This window comes from Lolium perenne, chromosome 5, assembly GCF_019359855.2.
Source record: "Lolium perenne isolate Kyuss_39 chromosome 5, Kyuss_2.0, whole genome shotgun sequence".
In the NCBI taxonomy this organism is placed as follows: Eukaryota; Viridiplantae; Streptophyta; class Magnoliopsida; order Poales; family Poaceae; genus Lolium; species Lolium perenne.
The window spans coordinates 200,923,328-200,936,876 of NC_067248.2; the positions used below are offsets into that span (position 1 = coordinate 200,923,328).

Sequence of the window (13,549 nt, forward strand, 5' to 3'; positions counted from 1 at the left end):
CAAAAAGAGCTGGCAATGGGATTCCCAGTCCCAAATTAATTAACAAAAATAGACACTCCTCCATGGTATGTGATTGTTGGACGGCACCCGAAGGATTCGGTTAGCCATGGCTTGTGTAAGCAAAGGTTGGGAGGAGTGTCATCATAATAAAACTAAAATAAAAAGGCACTCCTTCATGGTATGAGATTGTTGGCGAGCACCCGAGGATTCGGTTAGCCATGGTTTGTGAAAGAAAGGTTGGAAGGAGTGCCACCCAAAATAAAATAAAATGGGAGCCGCTCTTTGAAGGTTTGTGCGGCAAGGGGGTTAGAGTACCCGCGACCCTTCGTTGACAACAACATACACCTCTCCAAACTTTATTTTTATGCTCTCTTTATGTTTTCAAAATCACAGCTCTAGCACAAATATAGCAAGCGCTGCATTTCCTCGATGGAGGACCCTAGATTGACTTACAATGTTGAGTCCGTCCACCTATTTCTCTCCACCTCAAGAAGCAAACACTTGTGTGAACTATGCATTGATTCCTACATACTTGCTTATTGCACTTATTATATTACTCTATGTTGACAATATCCATGAGATATACATGTTACAAGTTGAAAGCAACCGCTGAAACTTAATCTTCTTTTGTGTTGCTTCAATACCTTTACTTTGAATTATTGCTTTATGAGTTAACTCTTATGCAAGACTTATTGATGCTTGTCTTGAAGTGCTATTCATGAGAAGTCTTTGCTATATGATTCACTTGTTTACTCATGTCATATACATTGTTTTGATCGCTGCATTCACTACATATGCTTTACAAATAGTATGATCAAGATTATGATGGCATGTCACTCGAGAAATTATCTGTGTTATCGTTTTACCCTTTCGGGACGAGCAGAACTAAGCTTGGGGATGCTGATACGTCTCCGACGTATCGATAATTTCTTATGTTCCATGCCACATTATTGATGTTATCTACATGTTTTATGCACACTTTATGTCATATTCGTGCATTTTCTGGAACTAACCTATTAACAAGATGCCGAAGTGCCGATTCTTTGTTTTACGCTGTTTTGGTTTCAGAAATCCTAGTAAGGAAATATTCTCGGAATTGGACGAAATCAAAGCCCGGGGGCCTATTTTCTCACGAAGCTTCCAGAAGTCCGAAGGAGAGACGAAGAGGGGCCACGGAGGGGCCACACCCTAGGGCGGCGCGGCCCCCCTTGGCCGCGCGGCCCTGTGGTGTGGGGCCCCGTGCCGCCTCTTGACCTGCCCTTTCGCCTATAAAAAGTCTCCGTGACGAAACCCCGATACCGAGAACCACGATACGGAAAACCTTCCCGGAGACGCCGCCGCCGCCGATCCCATCTCGGGGGATCCGGAGATCGCCTCCGGCACCCTGCCGGAGAGGGGAATCATCTCCCGGAGGACTCTACGCCGCCATGGTCGCCTCCGGTGTGATGTGTGAGTAGTCTACCCCTGGACTATGGGTCCATAGCAGTAGCTAGATGGTTGTCTTCTCCCCATTGTGCTATCATTGTCGGATCTTGTGAGCTGCCTAACATGATCAAGATCATCTATCTGTAATTCTATATGTTGCGTTTGTTGGGATCCGATGAATAGAGAATACTTGTTATGTTGATTATCAAAGTTATGCTATGTGTTGTTTATGATCTTGCATGCTCTCCGTTACTAGTAGATGCTCTGGCCAAGTAGATGCTTGTAACTCCAAGAGGGAGTATTTATGCTCGATAGTGGGTTCATGCTCGCATTGACACAGGACGATGTGTGAGAAAGTTCTAAGGTTGTGTTGTGCTGTTGCCACTAGGGATAAAACATTAGTGCTATGTTCAAGGATGTAGTCACTAGTTACATTACGCACCATACTTAATGCAATTGTCTGTTGTTAGCAACTTAATACTGGAGGGGGTTCGGATGATAACCTGAAGGTGGACTTTTTAGGCATAGATGCAGTTGGATGGCGGTCTATGTACTTTGTCGTAATGCCCAATTAAATCTCACTATTCTCATCATGATATGTATGTGCATGGTCATGCTCTCTTTATTTGTCAATTGCCCAACTGTAATTTGTTCACCCAACATGCTGTTCGTCTTATGGGAGAGACACCTCTAGTGAACTGTGGACCCCGGTCCAATTCTCTTTACTGAAATACAATCTCTTGCAATCTTGTTCTCTTGTTTTCTGCAAACAATCATCTTCCACACAATACGGTTAATCCTTTGTTACAGCAAGCCGGTGAGATTGACAACCTCACTGTTTCGTTGGGGCAAAGTACTTTGGTTGTGTTGTGCAGGTTCCACGTTGGCGCCGGAATCCCTGGTGTTGCGCCGCACTACATCCCGCCGCCATCAACCTTCAACGTGCTTCTTGGCTCCTCCTGGTTCGATAAACCTTGGTTTCTTTCTGAGGGAAAACTTGCTGCTGTGCGCAGCATACCTTCCTCTTGGGGTTGCCCAACGAACGTGTGAAATACACGCCATCAGCCGGTGAGATTGACAACCTCGCTGTTTCGTTGGGGCAAAGTACTTAGGTTGTGTTGTGCAGGTTCCACGTTGGCGCCGGAATCACTGGTGTTGCGCCGCACTACATCTCGTCGCCATCAACCTTCAACGTGCTTCTTGACTCCTACTGGTTCGATAAACCTTGGTTTCTAACTGAGGGAAACTTACTGCTGTACGCATCACACCTTCCACTTGGGGTTCCCAACGGTCGCGTGATGTACGCGTGTCAAGCTAAATTTCTGGCGCCGTTGCCGGGGAGATCAAGACACACTGCAAGGGGAGTCTCCACATCCCAATCTCTTTACTTTGTTTTTGTCTTGCTTTATTTTATTTACTACTTTGTTTGCTGCACTAAATCAAAATACAAAAAAATTAGTTGCTAGTTTTACTTTATTTATTGTCTTGCACTCTATATTAAAAACACAAAAAAATTAGTTACTTGCATTTACTTTATCTAGTTTGCTTTATTTACTATTGCTAAAATGACTAATCCTGAAGTTGAAGTTCGTTCGTTTAAGCAACAAGGGGGAGAATGTTTAAGAGATGCTTGGTATAGATTTAGTGATGCCCATAATAGGTGCACTAAGAAACACTCCACCACTATCCTACTCAGGAATTTTTATGTTGGTGTCTCTAGCTGGAATAGGTATGTTCTTGATTGTCTCGCGAAAGGTAACTTCCTAAGTACTCCTGCATTAGAAGCTAGTTGCATTATTGAGAGTCTATTTGGAATACCACCTGTTAATGAAGTTAAAATTGAAATCTCTCTTGAAGATGTCATGAAAAAGCTAGAAACCATAGAGCAAAACCTTCCAAGTATTAATACTAATTTGGGAGCATTACTTGATAGCACTGATAAACTTGATAAATCTCTAGAAGGAATTAATAAGAGAGTTGCCATCTTAGAATCTTGTGCTATTCACGATAATCAAACCCAAAGGATTAGTGAACTTGAAGAGTCTATGGGAACATTGAGCTCAACCTTTTCATCTATAAAGTTTAGAGAGAAAGCTTATGTGGGTAAGGAGCAAAAGTTCATGTATGTCTCTAAGGGGCCTAAACCAAAAAGCTATTATAGGCCTAAAATTGATAAAGCTCTTAAAACCACTATAGATAAGGGAGCATCTAAGATACCTAATGGGATAAATTTTGAAAATGATGTTAATGCTTCGTCTTTTGATAATACTTGATACACACTTTCTGCGCCTAGCTGAAAGGCGTTAAAGAAAAGCGCTTATGGGAGACAACCCATGTTTTTACTACAGTACATTTATTTTTATTTTGAGTCTTGGAAGTTGTTTACTACTGTAGCAACCTCTCCTTACCTTAGTTTTGTGTTTTGTTGTGCCAAGTAAAGTCGTTGATAGTAAGGTTCATACTAGATTTGGATTACTGCGCAGAAACAGATTTCTTTGCTGTCACGAATCTGGGCCTAATTCTCTGTAGGTAACTCAGAAAATTATGCCAATTTACGTGAGTGATCCTCAGATATGTACACAACTTTCATTCAATTTGAGCATTTTCATTTGAGCAAGTATGGTGCCTCAATAAAATTCGTCTTTATGAACTGTTCTGTTTTGACAGATTCTGCCTTTTATTTCGCATTGCCTGTTTTGCTATGTTTGATGGATATTTTGATTCCATTGACTTTCAGTAGCTTTGTGCAATGTCGAGAAGTGTTAAGAATGATTATGTCACCTCTGAACATGTATATTTTGATTGTGCACTAACTCTCTAATGAGTTGTTTTAAGTTTGGTGTGGAGGAAGTTTTCAAGGATCAAGAGAGGGAGATGATACAACATGATCAAGGAGAGTGAAAGCTCTAAGCTTGGGGATGCCCCGGTGGTTCACCCCTGCATATATCAAGAAGACTCAAGCATCTAAGCTTGGGTAAGCCCAAGGCATCCCCTTCTTCATCGACAACATTATCAGGTTCCTCCCCTCAAACTATATTTTTATTCCGTCACATCTTATGTGCGTTGCTTGGAGCGTCGGTTTGTTTTTGTTTTTGTTTTGTTTGAATAAAATGGATCCTAGCATTCTTTGTGTGGGAGAGAGACACGCTCCGCTGTTGCATATGGACAAGTATGTCCTTAGGCTTTACTCATAGTATTCATGACGAAGTTTCTTCTTCGTTAAATTGTTATATGGTTGGAATTGGAAAATGATACATGTAGTAATTGCTATAATGTCTTGGATAATGTGATACTTGGCAATTGTTATGCTCATGTTTAAGCTCTTGCATCATATATTTTGCACCTATTAATGAAGAAATACATAGAGCATGCTAAAAGTTGGTTTGCATATTTGGTCTCTCTAAAGTCTAGATAATTTCTAGTATTGAGTTTGAACAACAAGGAAGACGGTGTAGAGTCTTATAATGTTTACAATATGTCTTTTATGTGAGTTTTGCTGCACCGCTTCATCCTTGTGTTTGTTTCAAATAGCCTTGCTAGCATAAACCTTGTATCGAGAGGGAATACTTCTCATGCATCCAAAATCCTTGAGCCAACCACTATGCCATTTGTGTCCACCATACCTACCTACTACATGGTATTTCTCCGCCATTCCAAAGTAAATTGCTTGAGTGCTACCTTTAAATTTCTATCCTCTACCTTTACAATATATAGCTCATGGGACAAATAGCTTAAAAACTATTGTGGTATTGAATATGTACTTATGCACTTTATCTCTTATTAAGTTGCTTGTTGTGCGATAACCAAGTTCCTGGGGACGCCATCAACTAGTCTTTGTTGAATATCATGTGAGTTGCTATGCATGTCCGTCTTGTCTGAAGTAAGGGAGATTTACCACCTATTTAATGGTTAGAGCATGCATATTGTTAGAGAAGAACATTGGGCCGCTAACTAAAGCCATGAATCATGGTGGAAGTTTCAGTTTTGGACATATATCCTCAATCTCATATGAGAAAATTAATTGTTGCTACATGCTTATGCATTAAAGAGGAGTCCATTATCTGTTGTCTATGTTGTCCCGGTATGGATGTCTAAGTTGAGAATAATCAATAGCGAGAAATCCAATGTGAGCTTTCTCCTTAGACCTTTGTACAGGCGGCATAGAGGTACCCCTTTGTGACACTTGGTTAAAACATGTGCATTGCGATAATCCCGGTAATCCAAGCTAATTAGGACAAGGTGCGGGCACTATTAGTATACTATGCATGAGGCTTGCAACTTGTAAGATATAATTTACATAACTCATATGCTTTATTACTACCGTTGACAAAATTATTTCTTGTTTTCAAAACCAAAGCTCTAGCACAAATATAGCAATCGATGCTTTCCTCTTTGAAGGACCTTTCTTTTACTTTTATGTTGAGTCAGTTCACCTATTTCTCTCCACCTCAAGAAGCAAACACTTGTGTGAACTGTGCATTGATTCCTACATACTTGCATATTGCACTTGTTATATTACTTTCCATTGACAAATATCCATGAGATATACATGTTATAAGTTGAAAGCAACCGCTGAAACTTCATCTTCCTTTGTGTTGCTTCAATGCCTTTACTTTGAATTATTGCTTTATGAGTTAACTCTTATGCAAGACTTATTGATGCTTGTCTTGAAGTACTATTCATGAAAAGTCTTTGCTATATGATTCACTTGTTTACTCATGTCATTTACATTGTTTTGATCGCTGCATTCATTACATATGCTTACAATAGTATGATCAAGGTTATGATGGCATGCCACTCCAGAAATTATCTTTGTTTATCGTTTACCTGCTCGAGACGAGCAGAAACTAAGCTTGGGGATGCTGATACGTCTCCAACGTATCGATAATTTCTTATGTTCCATGCCACATTATTGATGATATCTACATGTTTTATGCATACTTTATGTCATATTTATGCATTTTCTGGGACTAACCTATTAACGAGATGCCGAAGAGCCGATTCTTTGTTTTCTGCTGTTTTTGGTTTCAGAAATCCTAGTAAGGAAATATTCTCGGAATTGGACGAAATCAACGCCCAGGGGCCTATTTTCACACGAAGCTTCCAGAAGACCGAAGAGTCAACGAAGTGGGGCCACGAGGCGGCCAGATGGTAGGGCGGCGCGGCCCAGGTCTTGGCCGCGCCGACCTATCGTGTGGGCCCCTCGTGTGGCCCTCTGACCTGCCCTTCCGCCTACAAATAGCCTTCATCGCGAAACCCCTAGTACCGAGAGCTACGATACGGAAAACCTTCCAGAGACGCCGCCGCCGCCAATCCCATCTCGGGGGATTCAGGAGATCGCCTCCGGCACCCAGCTGGACAGGGGATTCATCTCCCGGAGGACTCTACACCGCCATGGTCGCCTCCGGAGTGATGAGTGAGTAGTCTACCCCTGGACTATGGGTCCATAGCAGTAGCTAGATGGTTGTCTTCTCCTTATGTGCTTCATTGTCGGGTCTTGTGAGCTGCCGAACATGATCAAGATCATCTATCTGTAATGCTATATGTTGTGTTTGTTGGGATCCGATGAATAGAGAATACTATGCTATGTTGATTATCAATTTATGTCTATGTGTTGTTTATGATCTTGCATGCTCTCCGTTATTAGTAGAGGCTCTGGCCAAGTTTTTGCTAGTAACTCCAAGAGGGGGTATTTATGCTCGATAGTGGGTTCATGTCTCCGTGAATCTGGGGGAGTGACAGAAACCTCTAAGGTTATGGATGTGCTGTTGCCACTAGGGATAAAACATTGATGCTATGTCCGAGGATGTAGTTATTGATTACATTACGCACCATACTTAATGCAATTGTCTGTTGTTAGCAACTTAATACTGGAAGGGGTTCGGATGATAACCTGAAGGTGGACTTTTTAGGCATAGATGCATGCTGGATAGCGGTCTATGTACTTTGTCGTAATGCCCAATTAAATCTCACTATACTCATCATAATATGTATGTGCATGGTCATGCCCTCTTTATTTGTCAATTGTTCAACTGTAATTTGTTCACCCAACATGCTATTTATCTTATGGGAGAGACACCTCTAGTGAACGGTGGACCCCGGTCCAATTATTTACATCTGAAATACAATCTACTGCAATACTCGTTCTACTGTTCTCTGCAAACAATCATCATCCACACTATACATCTAATCCTTTGTTAGAGCAAGCCGGTGAGATTGACAACCTCGCTGTTTCGTTGGGGCAAAGTACTTTGGTTGTGTTGTGCAGGTTCCACGTTGGCGCCGGAATCACTGGTGTTGCGCCGCACTACATCGCGTCGCCATCAACCTTTAACGTGCTTCTTGACTCCTACTGGTTCGATAAACCTTGGTTTCTAACTGAGGGAAACTTACTGCTGTACGCATCACACCTTCCACTTGGGGTTCCCAACGGTCGCGTGCTGTACGCGTGTCAATGACTAATATGAGATTTACTTAGGGCATTACGACAAAGTACATAGACCGCTATCCAGCATGCATCTATGCCTAAAAAGTCCACCTTCGGGTTAGCGTCCGCACCCCCTCCAGTATTAAGTTGCAAACAACAGACAATTGCATTGAGTATGGTGCGTAATTTAATGAACACAAATATCCTTAGACAAAGCATTGATGTTTTATCCCTAGTGGCAACAGCACATCCACAACCTTAGAACTTTCTGTCACTGTCCCAGATTCAATGGAGGCATAAACCCACTATCGAGCATAAATACTCCACTTTGGAGTCACAAGTATCAACTTGGCCAGAGCCTCTACTAGCAACGGAGAGCATGCAAGATCATAAACAACACATATATGATAGATCAATAATCAACTTGACATAGTATTTCATATTCATCGAATCCCAACAAACACAACATGTAGCATTACAAATAGATGATCTTGATCATGATAGGCAGCTCACAAGATCTAACATGATAGCACAATGAGGAGAAGACAACCATCTAGCTACTGCTATGGACCCATAGTCCAAGGATGAACTACTCACACATCAGTCCAGAGGCGATAATGGTGATGTAGAGTCCTCCGGGAGATGATTCCCCTCTCCGGCAGGGTGCCGGAGGCGATCTCCTGAATCCCCCGAGATGGGATTGGTGGTGGCGGCGTCTCTGGAACTTTTTCTGTATCGTGGCTCTCGGTGATAGGGTTTTCTCGACGGAGAATTTAAGTAGGCGGAAGGGCAGGGTCGGAGGGATGACGAGGGGCCCACACCATAGGCTGGCGCGGGCCCCATGCTGGCCGCGCCGCCCTATGGTCTGGCCGCCCTATGGTCTGGCCGCCTCGTGGCCCCACTTCGTATGCTCTTCGGTCTGCTGGAAGCTCCGTGGAAAAATAAGACCCTGGGCGTTGATTTCGTCCAATTCCGAGAATATTCCTTTGTATGATTTCTGAAACCAAAAACGGCAGAAAACAGGAACTGGCGCTTCGGCATCTTGTCAATAGGTTAGTGCTGGAAAATGCATAATAATGATGTAATGTGCATATAAAACATGTGAGTATTATCATAAAAGTAGCATGGAACATAAGAAATTATAGATACACTTGAGACGTATCACTTAGCAAGGGTAACATCGACCACAAATATCGAACTGCACTTTTCTTAATTAACATGCTAAGCACAGAAACAGAGGGAGTATTAACTTTATAGGATGGTCTAAGATACATAAAAGGAGCACCTTACGCTACGAGCACTAACTCTATTGCGATCTTTACCGGATCTCAAGAAAATTCCCCATTACATGATCATATAATCTTAATAAGTTAGAATAGAGTCTAAAAGTGTGTGAAAATAATGTAATACCCTGGTGAATAAATAATTATGCATGCAGGTTGCAACACAAACATTAGTTGGATATACTTATATCTTAAATTTAACGAATGACCAGATGTAGGGCACTTTTCCGTAATATGTTCATGGCAATGCTCCTTGGTTAACTACTACTATTGCTACTTATACGTACAAATTTGTTACCTTTTCAAGTTGCAGCTTGTTCCAATGCACAAGAAAATTTCTGAAAAAAGCAGAGCAAACTTATTCGTGAAACAAAATTGTCCATATCAGTAGAGCCTCAGATTCTTGGCAACCATGCAATTTCATAACATTAAAATTCTATCCAATAATCATCTTTGAAAAATGAAGGGTAACTCAGGACATAGTTGCCGAAAATTTCAGAGCAATCCCACTCATACTAAGAAAAATAATTGTCATTTAAAATTGGGTTCTGACCATAGGTAAGCATGTGACCTAACCCTGTGTAAGCCTATATAAATATTTTAACTAAACAAAACAACAAAGTCTAGAGGAAGGGGAGAGGGATTGAACTTTCATAACTCACTTTAGCTGTTACCGTGGGGAGGAATACATAATAGGATGAGTCACTCGAAGTGGTAAAAGGTGGCAGTGAGCTTGCCATCCATCACTAACCTACCACACGTGGACGACAAAGATGCATAGCCGCAAGGCAAAGAAACTTTAGCTGGACATTAACGGAAACAAAAACAATATGGGGGCTAATAAAATGCCTTAAGCAATAGTATGAAGGTGATAAACTATACAATGTTGCAATTCCATTAGGCAATTGTTAATAGCAAGTGCAATAGAATTTGTTCACAAATTAGAAAATATTTTAACCAGAAAAATAAAAGGAACAAAGTTAACAATATTAGTGTGAGACGTAAAGTAAAAAAGTTTGATTAGCGCAGGATAATATACTTGAAGAGGACCAAATTACACTTATGATCGAGGGATTGGACAGCTATATTTGTATGATCGGAATGCCAAAAATCCATGAAAGTAGGAGATGTAAATGTGAGAGAGATATGGTAAGCAAAACAATTCAAAATTATTTTCTCTAACGAGAAAGCATATACAGAACTGGAATAAGATGACAATTATGTATGTCCTAACAACATGAAGTTAGATTACTAAATCTCTAGGATGTCAGCATTAAGTATTCTTTATTTTGCAAAAAATATCTTAATAGCATAGTAAATAAAATTAGAGCCTGAACGATGCAAAGCTATCAAAAGGTAGTGATGAAATTCTCTAGCCAACATCATGATTACACAACCAAGTGATTCAAGTTTAGCAAACCAGCCATAGAGGGTTTTCCTTGACCCTAGCAAAAATAAAAATAAAAACAGCACAACGAAATGAGTTCAGAACCAGAACAATGAAAATTCTTTAAGAAATCTGTGCAGAAATAATCAGTGTGTAACAGTAGATCTGTGGTAGAAAATATAATAACCTGGAAATAAAACCAAAACCTTGCCTTTCTATAGATTTCCTTTGCATAACCCCGCATAATCATTTCCCCATTTAATCCATGTATCTCACATCAAATAATTGAATGGATATCTATAGTCAAATTTCACCACAAGAGTACCCTGTATAGTGTCCTCGGTGAGTAGCCTCCAGTTGGGAAACAGCAAAATAGAGACCCGTATTGGAAGCGATGACTCCATGGTGTCTTTCTAGACTCCATAGCTTCTTGAGCACTTTGGCGGCAACCTCTCCATGATAAATTACCTGTCATTTATATAACAAAAGAACTATAAATCTCCAACCATGTGCTTACTACCATCCTCCTTGAACTCGAATTATATCTAAAGTTTCTCAGGTGATTATGCATGCCACAAACCAACAATATAAAGAGCAAGCAAACGGAAAGATCACCAGATTACACGAACAGAGCTGAGAGCAAAATATGTATTAACACCAACTATAAGAGAAGCATTTACCTGGACTTGAAACTATGTCTCTATCTCAACAATGGTTTTCGATGGAATATATCATCACCAGGGTGCATCAGTGCATATCTGGATGTCCACACAATTTTTTCTGTTAAATTACAGAAATCAAGCGATGAGACTGCATATATAGTATGTCAGGAAGCGGTTCCGCAGTGGTGGCATCAGCAATTGCTAATTCCCTCTGGCACCCGATCCCGACCACCTCCCTGTAAATTGCAGCAAACAAATCCATCACATCCTTGATCGTTTGGAGGTGTGCTATGAAATCCCATCCCATATTCCGTCTGATTAACTAATGGATTATGGATCTCACAGATGCAATAGATGGCAACGGGGATCTCGACGGTGCCCTCGAGCCGCCATGGCTCAGCGGCGGTCCATTGCGTCGAATGCGCCAACACTTCCTCCTGCACGAATCTGACGCCGCTGACGAATCCACTGTCAGATACATGCTCGTGAGCCACAGCTTCAGGAGCATCTATGCCGCGAACCTGATGACGTCGACCAACAACGACACCGAGCCTAGCACCCACCGCACCATGCTCGCGTGCCCAAGGTCGTCACCCGCCGTGCCAGACTTGGCCACCTGTACCGGGGTGTCGGGTGTTGAGGGTGGCAAGTGGTGGTGGGTGGTGATGGTGTGCCCTTACAGAAGGGGAGAGGCGACATGGAAGGGAAGAAGAGGGGATTGCTGGAGAGGACGGGATTGGGTCCCCGAGCCGTGGCGTGACTGACGAGGACGGCGGCGGGTCGGGGCGAGAGATGCAGAGTGGAGAGCGTGCGAAGGGAAAAAATCCCATGATTGTGGCGGTCTGCTAATCTTTTTTGAGCTGACTATCCCCTATTTTTAGTTGTAGGCATATATACTTCCGTAATAATTGTTAGTTGCCATAGATTTCAATGGGCACGGATGGCGGATGGACGAGGTCAATCTGATGGTGTACCTTGGTCGCTTGGTGAGGGTTGTTCAATTGGACGCTCCAGATGCTCCCAATCTCCTTCACCAAACGCGTTGTATGACGTACGACCAACTGCAATATAATAGTAAAGATTTAATATTATCTATATAAAAATAACTCGAACCTAATAATAAGTTGCATTGCACCATATCTGTCATGCCATGCATATCATCATGATCATGCCGGTTTTTCTTTCGTAGTTGTAAGATTTACATGCAATGTTTGTTGTAGAATTTGCTTCTTCAAAAATAGGATCACGAAGTGGTGACGTGAGATACAGTAAGTTCTTTTGCAGGTTTTTACATGCGAGCCCTCTCTCTTCACCTATTTTAAATTTTGCTCCCCTCTTACTGCTATCCTTATGTTGTGATTTTTATCGAGTCACATGTCCTATTCCACTTGTTACCCCAGTAAAACTATATGTATAATTTCGTACCTATAGTCGTTGTTTGTTGGTTGACCCTTGCGAGTCGTAGCGCTTTTTGTTATCCCTGTATATATTTGGGATATGTTGGGTTGTTGGGAAGTTATCGCTTGCTATATTTGTTGTTGGAGATAATCATGGCTCACCTAAATGTTAAAAGAAACTGATAAGTAGAGGCATCTGTGGGTCAGTTGTATTTGGTTTTAAACACGGATCACTTGTGTCCATTAAATATCTTAGGAATCGAGTTCTTGTTATCTGTTTCAAAACTGAGCGCTCTAACCACACATGGGTATGCTTACTGGGTCTCCCCTCGATCACTGCCGGAATATACAACTTTGTCCAGTGGTGATAATTAGTTCGTAATGTTTTGTTTCTTCCGGGCGTGCAAGCTCTGTTTCTTTGTGGTCAGATGATATGATGTTACTTTTGGGGAAGTTGTGTGTGCCTTCACACTTGTAGGCGCGGTCCATATTGTTAAGAGGTCATCCTCAAGTGGGCCCTGATCCTACTTAGTCGACTCGCAACAGCTAGGTCTGCCTCAGAGATTCGGTCGGACTCTGATGCGGGTTTAACTTAGTTAGGTGGATTTCTGGACATTGTTGTGGTGAAGGAGAGTGTGTGTCTTGATATCCTCCCCTTGCTCGGTTGGGTTGATCGTTCATGTGGGCGCATTTGGGCACCCCTGCAGGGTTACAATATTTTCAAAAAGCCATATCCACGGTTATGGACGACTTGGAGCTGTATGACTCGACCATAGAACTACTTACACCTTATACATGTTGCTAATAATTCGATAATAAAACTCTTTCAAAAAAGTGAGTGTCCTTGCTAGTACTTCCTCGTGTGTGAAGGGGAAACACATCGGGTTTGCAAAGTATAGAACTATTAGCATATGCGCTCTCTTACCTTCTCTATTAGATGAATGTTGTAACGTGTCTCTATTGGTTAG

General features: G+C 41.7%; 1 long non-coding RNA gene across 1 annotated transcript; it reads right to left on the bottom strand.

The window, feature by feature from the left end:
• Positions 1–8,309: 8,309 nt before the first annotated feature.
• LOC127301503 (uncharacterized) lies at positions 8,310–12,268 on the bottom strand. Its single transcript, XR_007852118.2, has 3 exons — positions 11,528–12,268; positions 11,203–11,420; positions 8,310–10,990 (listed from the first exon to the last, which is right to left on the bottom strand). It is a non-coding gene; the product is annotated as an uncharacterized lncRNA (long non-coding RNA).
• Between the last annotated feature and the right edge of the window lie 1,281 nt (positions 12,269–13,549).